Genomic DNA, 7632 nt, shown 5'->3' with positions numbered 1-7632 from the left:
AATGTCCCGACCTGCAGGACAGTCGAACGGGCCCTGGAAGGGGGAGTGGGAATGGAGGAGACAAGAAAACACGAGAAATGGAGACAAGACAAATAGCCTGATCAAGTCTCGTTTAATGGCGGCGGTGCGATGCCTTATATAGGCTGGCAGGGAAGAGGAAGGGCCAGGGCGGTGACAGGAGACTGGGCTTACTCAAATTACAATCGCGCATGCGCTGTGGGTTTGTACTTTTCCTGGGCGCGGGAGGTTATCTACGCGCGGGCGGGAAAAGTTTGCGCGCGCGGGTAAAGTTGATGATGAAGAACCAGGAAGTGCGCCATCTTGTCTCCACAATGCAGAGCTTAAGCAACAGAGGCCGCGGCAATTTCCGGGCCTCACGGCTCCGGACAGGTGACAAGAGTGAGACTCCATCTTGAAAACAAACAAACAAGAAAGTGAGTGTCTATTTAATAATTTGGTGACATTACTGATAAATTGTTTCAGCACATAACTGTCACACTTTCTAAAAATGACAACTAAAGATTTTCATAATGAAATATTAATAATAAAATGAAATATTAATAATAAAACTTTCTAATAGAACTTCATATTACTTCCTGTATCTCAGCATTTCATTCTATGATGGTGATATTTAGCCTCAGCTGAATACCGAAATACTGATTTTAATTCTCTCTCTCTTTTTCTCACGTTTTGTAGACATTAAGACTTTTTTTTTTTTTTTTTTGAGATTTGAGTCTCTGTTGTCCAGGCTGAGGGGCAGTGGTGTGATCTTGGCTCACTGAAGCCTCCGCCTCCTGGACTCCAGCCCGCCTCGGCCTCCAAGCAGTGGAACTACAGGTGCTCACCAACATGCCCGGCTGATTTTTTACTTAGTGTATTTAGTTGTCTTGTCTTTTTGTTTCCTCATCTTTGAGGATATTAAACATACTTACAGTGGGCTCTCTGGGTTCACCTAGTGCAGTTCTGCCACCTGCTGATCAAAAATATTTGGAAAAAAATAACAATATAACAATTAAAATAATCTAAATTTTAAAGTATAACAACAATTTGCACAGCATTTACATTGTATTAGGTATAAAGAAACTAGAGATGATTTAAAGTATAGGAGAGTATGTACACAGATTGTATATAAAAAATATACCATATCATGTAAGGAACTTAAGTATTCTGGGATTTTGGTACCTACAAGAGTCTTGGAACCAGTCCTCTGCAGACAATTGAGAAATGAGGGATGACTATATTTAACATCTTTTTTCAAGTTGGCCTATTATTTCCATTTACTCTAGAATAAATTCTCTTGTTTATTAAGCTTTTTATCTTTCATGATGTTAATTTTCATGAAGAGCTTTGAAATTTTAGTTTGCTAGCTTGTTTTTTGTATGTGAATTTCTTGCACATGTGTGTATCCTTGTTAGGGTTCATTGTAGATGACAGAAACATTGTAGATGACAGGGGTTTATTTCTTGGCATTAGGAGGCTTACAGTGTGATTTGGGGTTTGTTTTTTTTTTTGTGCCATGGGTGATAGTGCTTCCCCAGGCTTTTGGAAATATGTGGGGCCATTTTGGGTTGTCATAATAGCTGGGCCAGCTGCCAGCAATTGGTAGGCAGGTGTCAACTGAGCTAAATGTCCTACCATGAACAGAACAAGCCTGTGCAACAAAGACTTGCCCTTCCCTAGACACCGAAAGAAACTCAATGGAGAAGCACTGCTTTAGGCAGAACTTCTAGAAACCGCTCCCTGCCTCCAGAATCACACAACTCTGTTGGTATCAGCAAAACTGGGGTCACAACTGCAGCAAGCTCTCTCTCTCTCTCTCTCTCTTTTTTTTTTTTTAATATGGAGTCTCACTCTGCTGCCTAGGCTGGAGTGCAGTGGCGTGATCTCGGCTCACTGCAACCTCCTCTTCCTGGGTTCAAATGATTCTCCTGCCTCAGCCTCCCAAGTAGCTGGGATTACAGGTACCTGCCACCATGTCCGGTTAATTTTTGTATTTTTAGTAGAGATGGGGTTTCACCATGTTGGCCAGGCTGGTCTTGAACTCCTGACCTCAAATGATCCACCTGCTTTGGCCTCCCAAAGTGCTGGGATTACAGGCATGAGCCACCATGCCCGGCGCAGCAAGCTTTCAAAACTGGGAAGCTACTGCTTGCTGAGGAACCCCAGTGCCTCTGCCACAATTTATATTAGAAAAGCAGACACCTTCCACTCAAGGTCCTCTGGTGTTTTCCCATATAAGCCTTATCCCAATTCAGATTTCTCAAGTGTGCACGTGATTGACACAAGGAACGCTAACTCAGAGGGAGCTCAGAAAACGCAGTTTTTTGTACTCCAGCAGAGTCAGTTTCATTAGGAAAAGATTGTAATGGGTGCTAAATATGCCAGTCCACTTTGGAGTTGTAGGTTTCCCTCTCTCCCCACTGCATCCCTTCATGTTGAGAGGTGTCAAGTCTGTCTCCATAGCCTAGAACCAGAATTTACATTTGACAGGCAAGGGAATTACATAAAAAAAAAAAAAAAAATACGGAGAGTATGTTGCTTGATCCTATCCCCAGCCAGCTGCAAGCAAAGTCTAATTCTGCATGGCAGCCTAGAGGGCTGGGGACAGGCTGGGCTAGTCGCATCCTCTCTGCTCTTCTCAATCACTCTAGGCAAGTGGCTCTAAATGGATGGAGCCCAGCTAGCAGTCACAATGTTATATAGCCCCCTGTCATGCATCAGAACATCCAGTAAGTTCTCCAAAGGACCTGGGTTCCTGGCAGGTGCTGTTTCTTGTCCTGCGGCCCAGCAGACCTGTGACTTAAGCCCCCAGCTGTTACCTTTCCCTTAACAATTCAAAGAGTTGCTTATTTTGTTTATTGAACTTGGCTTGTCTTTTTAATATGTATTTGGAATATATTACCTGTCATTTTAATTTGATCTGTTTGGAGTGAAGGAAGGATTTTGCCTTGAATTTACTCAATCATTTTGATGGAAGCGATCCTACAAATTGTCTACTTATAAACTTTTTTTTAAAAACAGGAAAGAAATTATACTATACCTATGGAACCCCATACTGCTTTTTTACATGACACATATATCTTGGAAGTCTCTTTATAAGAGCACATGAAAATATGTCTCATTTAAAATTTTGCATATTGGCCGGGCGCAGTGGCTCACGCCTGTAATCCCAGCACTTTGGGAGGCTGAGGCGGGCAGATTATGAGGTCAGGAGATCGAGACCATCCTGGTGAACACGGTGAAACCCCACCTCTACTAAAAATACAAAAAAATTAGCCGGGCATGGTGGCGGGCGCCTGTAGTCCCAGCTTCTAGGGAGGCTGAGGCAGGAGAATGGCATGAACCCGGGAGGCGGCAGAGCTTGCAGTGAGCAGAGATTGCGCCACTGCACTGCAGCCTGGGCAACAGAGCAAGACTCCTTCTCAAAAAAAAAAAAAAATTGCATATTACTACATCGAATGAATATATTAATTAACACTTCCTTTTCATTACAAACAGTACTGCAATAAACATACTTGGTGAACTGTTATAAATATGCCCGATATATTTAAACTGAATGCCAACTATTATGTCATTGTTCTTTAATTTAAATTTTTTGCTTAGATTACAGCAAAGACCTAGTTCAAAGATGTCAATCAGAAAAGGCAACCAAGAAAACTGTGAGCCAGTTAATGCTTGCCATACACACATTTATTCGCATTCAACAAGTTAATAAAAATCAGTGTATTGCTCAATTAGCTGGCGATGAGAACTAACAAAACGTAGTTTTTGCACTAAAGCCCCATGCTACTTTAGTGCCAGGATTTGGTCAGCTTTTCTTGGCTGTTTTCATCAAAGTATTCTTTTGGTCGTGGATTTCGTTTACCCTAACCAGCACAAGGGAGTTGTAAAGACCTCACGGCTACTCCAGAGAGACACAGGGAGAGTAGTGTTCTTGTCCACCAGTGTTTGGTGGCAGGCTGGGATTTTTATGCTAGCTTGGGCTTTGGGTGTTTTAGATATGCCTTACATTCTATTGGTTCAATATTATATGATACTTCTGTGAAAGGAAAATAAATCTTGGGGCCCCCCAGATCACTAAGTTAAAGGACAAAGTTAAGCTGGGAACTGCATAGGGCAAACCTGCCTCCCATTCTATTCAAAGTCACCCCTCTGCTCACTGAGATAAATGCACTATCTGATTGCATCCTTTTGAGAGGCTAATCAGAAATTCAAAAGAATGCAACCATTTCCCTCTTATCTACCTATGACCTAGAAGCTCCCTCCACACTTCGAGTTGTCCAGCCTTTCCAGACTGAACTAATGTTCATCTTACACATGTTGATTGATGTCTCATGTCTCCCTAAAATGTATAAAACCAAATTGCTCTGACCACCTTGGGGACACGTCATCAGGACTTCCTGAGGCTGTGCCACAGGCACGTGTCCTCAACCTTGGCAAAATAAACTTTCAAAATTAAGTGAGACCTGTCTCAGATTTTCGGGGTTCACATTTTGGTAACCATGGGGCGATTCTGATTGTGGATGCCCCTGATCTTTGATAAATCTCCTATCAGTGCTTGGGACCAGCATCAGCTAACTTCATGGCTCAAACCAATAGGACAATTTGCTGAGGCCTGAGAGCACCCTCCAGAAAATCTCTGATCTCCCCAAATTTGGTTGAAATCTAAAGCTTATTTTGCTCTGCAACTCCTTTTATTTTTTGGAGTTTTACTGCTTCCAACAAGGAAGGCAAGATTTCCTGTTTCCATGACGATGGAAGGCAGGTAACTCCTTTACAGAGTTTCAGCTCGCTTCCAACAGGGAAGGTGAGTTTTTTTCCTGCTTCTAAAATGGTAGAGAGCAGTTTTACAGCCTGAGACCCATCCCTAGGTCAGTAACTGAATTGGGGATTGTCGTGGCTCAAGTTAAAATCAACAACCAGCTGGTCTTAATTTCTCCTTACCATTAGAGTACTAAGTGATCAAATAAGTTTACATCTTTTTTGTTGGTGGTGGTGTTTGTTTGTTTCTGTTTTTGTTGTTGTTTCGATCTTTTTCCCATTGGGTTTGGTCAACTCTATCCGACTTGATCAAATACAAAGGAAGTTCCAAATTATGGGGAACAAGTCCTCTGAAATGTCTAAATTCCCTCACACACAGAAAAGATGGTGTGGTGGGGGAGAAAATGGCCAGCAAAAGAAAAAAAAAGGAGGGAAGATTTTTGATTTTGACTACTAAAGGGGCTTTATTTACATAACAAGGCCACCTTTTGCTAGCCAGGCCAAACTGAAAGTAATGGCTGTTGCCCCACGCTGCAGTTCAATAGCTAAGGTTCTGCTTTCTTTTTTCCACCATGGCAGCCTGGGGTTTTGTTCCTGAATCAAGCCCTTTCTGGTTTGATACTTGGTACTTCTGAAACAGCAGCAATTTGTCGTAGCTGAAATATGGTAATGACACAGGAGGTAGAAAGAAATTATTTAGGCAGATAGTGAGGACAAAAGAGTCCTCGGTAGAGCTTCCCCTCTAACAGTAAGCAGTCCCTCAAAATCTTTTTTTTTGTTTCCTAAAATAGAGAAGCCTGAAAAATCGAGCTGCAAACATAGATAAGCAAGCTGGAAGCTTGCACAGGGGAATGCTGGCAGCTGTGTCAATAGAAAAGGGCTAGCTGGGGACCAAGCATGTCTAACATGGAGGCTCCATCTTCCCTTTTTTGTTAGCATGTGTACAGTAAGAAAGAAATGGGTAACATGGCACAGTTCAGGCATAATATTTCATCATGCAGAACCCATCTGCATGATAAAATATTAGGAGGCTGGGCATGGTGGCTCACACCTGTAATCCCAGCACTTTGGGAGGCTGAAGTAGGAGGATCACTTGAGTGCAGGAGTTTGAGACCAGCCTGGGCAACATGGCAAAACTTGTCTCCACTAAATATGCAAAAAATTAGCCAGGCATGATGGTGCATGCCTGTAGTCCCAGCTACTCAACAGGCTGAGGAGGAAGGATCACCTGGAGCCCAGGAAGTTGAGGCTGCGGTGAGCCAAGATTACACCTGGTTTACCACAGTGAGACCCAGTCTAAAATAAAATAAAATATAAAATAAAATAAAATAAAATAAATAAAATATTAGGATGGAGGCTACCAGAGATTCGTGCCCTATGCAAATGGCACACCTGGTTGTAACCAGTTTTTTGCACCCTATGTAAATCAGACACTACCTCCCCACCGACTCATCTATAAAACTCCCTGCATTTCACTGTGGATCCAGCAATCCACTTTTCCAGGACCCCTCTCTGTATCAGAGAGCTATTCACTTTCTTTTGCCAATTAAACTTCCAATCTTTTTTTTTTTTTTGAGATGGAGTCCCTCTCTGTTGCCCAGGCTGGAGTGCAGTGGTGTGATCTTGGCTCACTGCAACCTCTGCCTCCTGGGTTCAAGTTATTCTCCTGCCTCAGCCTCCCAAGTAGCTGGGATTACAGGGGCTTGCCACTATGCCTGGCTAATTTTTGTATTTTTAGTAGAGATGGGATTTCACCATGTTGACCAGGCTGTTCTCAAACTCTTGATCTCAGGTGATCTACCTGCCTCAGCCTCCCAGAGTGCTGAGATCACAGGTGTGAGCCGCCACGCCTGGCTTTTTTTTTTTTTTTTTTTTTGAGACAGAGTTTAGTTCTTGTAGCCCAGGCTGGAGTGCAATGGTGTGATCTTGGCTCACGGGAACTTCCGCCTCCTGGGTTCAAGTGATTCTCCTGCCTCAGCCTCCCAAGTAGCTGGGATTATAGGAGCCTGCCACCACGGCCAGCTAATTTTTGTATTTTTAGAGGAGGCAGGGTTTCCTCTAAAACCCTGGTTGGCCAGGCTGGTCTCGAACTCCTGACCTCAGAGTGATCCACCACCTGGCCTCCAAAGTGCTGAAATTACAGGCATGAATCACACGCGCCTGATGGTTTTTGTTTTTTTTTTTGAGACGGAGTCTCGCTCTGTCGCCCTGGCTTGGAGTGCAGTGGCGGATCTCAGCCTCACTGCAAGCTCCGCGTCCTGTGTTTATGCCATTCTCCTGCCTCGCCTCCCGAGTAGCTGGGATACAGGCGCCCACCACCTCACCCGGCTAGTTTTTTGGTAATTTTTTCAGTAAGAGACAGGGTTTCACCATGTTATGCCAGGATGGTCTCGATCTCCTGACCCGTGATCCGCCGTCTCGGCCTCCAAAGTGCTGGGATTTAGCAGGCTTGAGCACCGCGCCTGGCCTACCGCGCTGATTGGTTGTTTTTTTTTTTTTTTTTGGAGACAGAGTTTTGCTCTTGCCACCCAGGCTGCAGTGCAATGGCGTGATCTCAGCTCGTTGCAACCTCTGCCTCCTGGTTTCAAGTGATTCTCCTGCCTCAGCCTCCCAAGTAACTGGGATTACAGGTGCCCACCACCATGCCCGGCTAATTTTTTATATTTTTAGTAGAGATGGAGTTTTACCATGTTGGTCAGGCTGGTCTTGAACTCCTGACCTCAGGTGATCCAACCGCCTCAGCCTCCCAAAGTGCTGGGATTACAGGCATGAGCCACCATGCCTGGCTCTCTCTGTGTCTTATGATGTAAATTTTGCTATTTAATTTTCACCTGGGTTATTTCCTTTAATGTGCAAATTTAAGTCTGTTTT

Source organism: Rhinopithecus bieti, unplaced genomic scaffold (genome assembly GCF_001698545.2).
Source record: "Rhinopithecus bieti isolate Rb0 unplaced genomic scaffold, ASM169854v2 scaffold_48679, whole genome shotgun sequence".
In the NCBI taxonomy this organism is placed as follows: domain Eukaryota; kingdom Metazoa; phylum Chordata; class Mammalia; order Primates; family Cercopithecidae; genus Rhinopithecus; species Rhinopithecus bieti.
The sequence above is the reverse complement of the archived record's forward strand: the minus strand, read 5'-3'. Positions refer to the sequence as shown.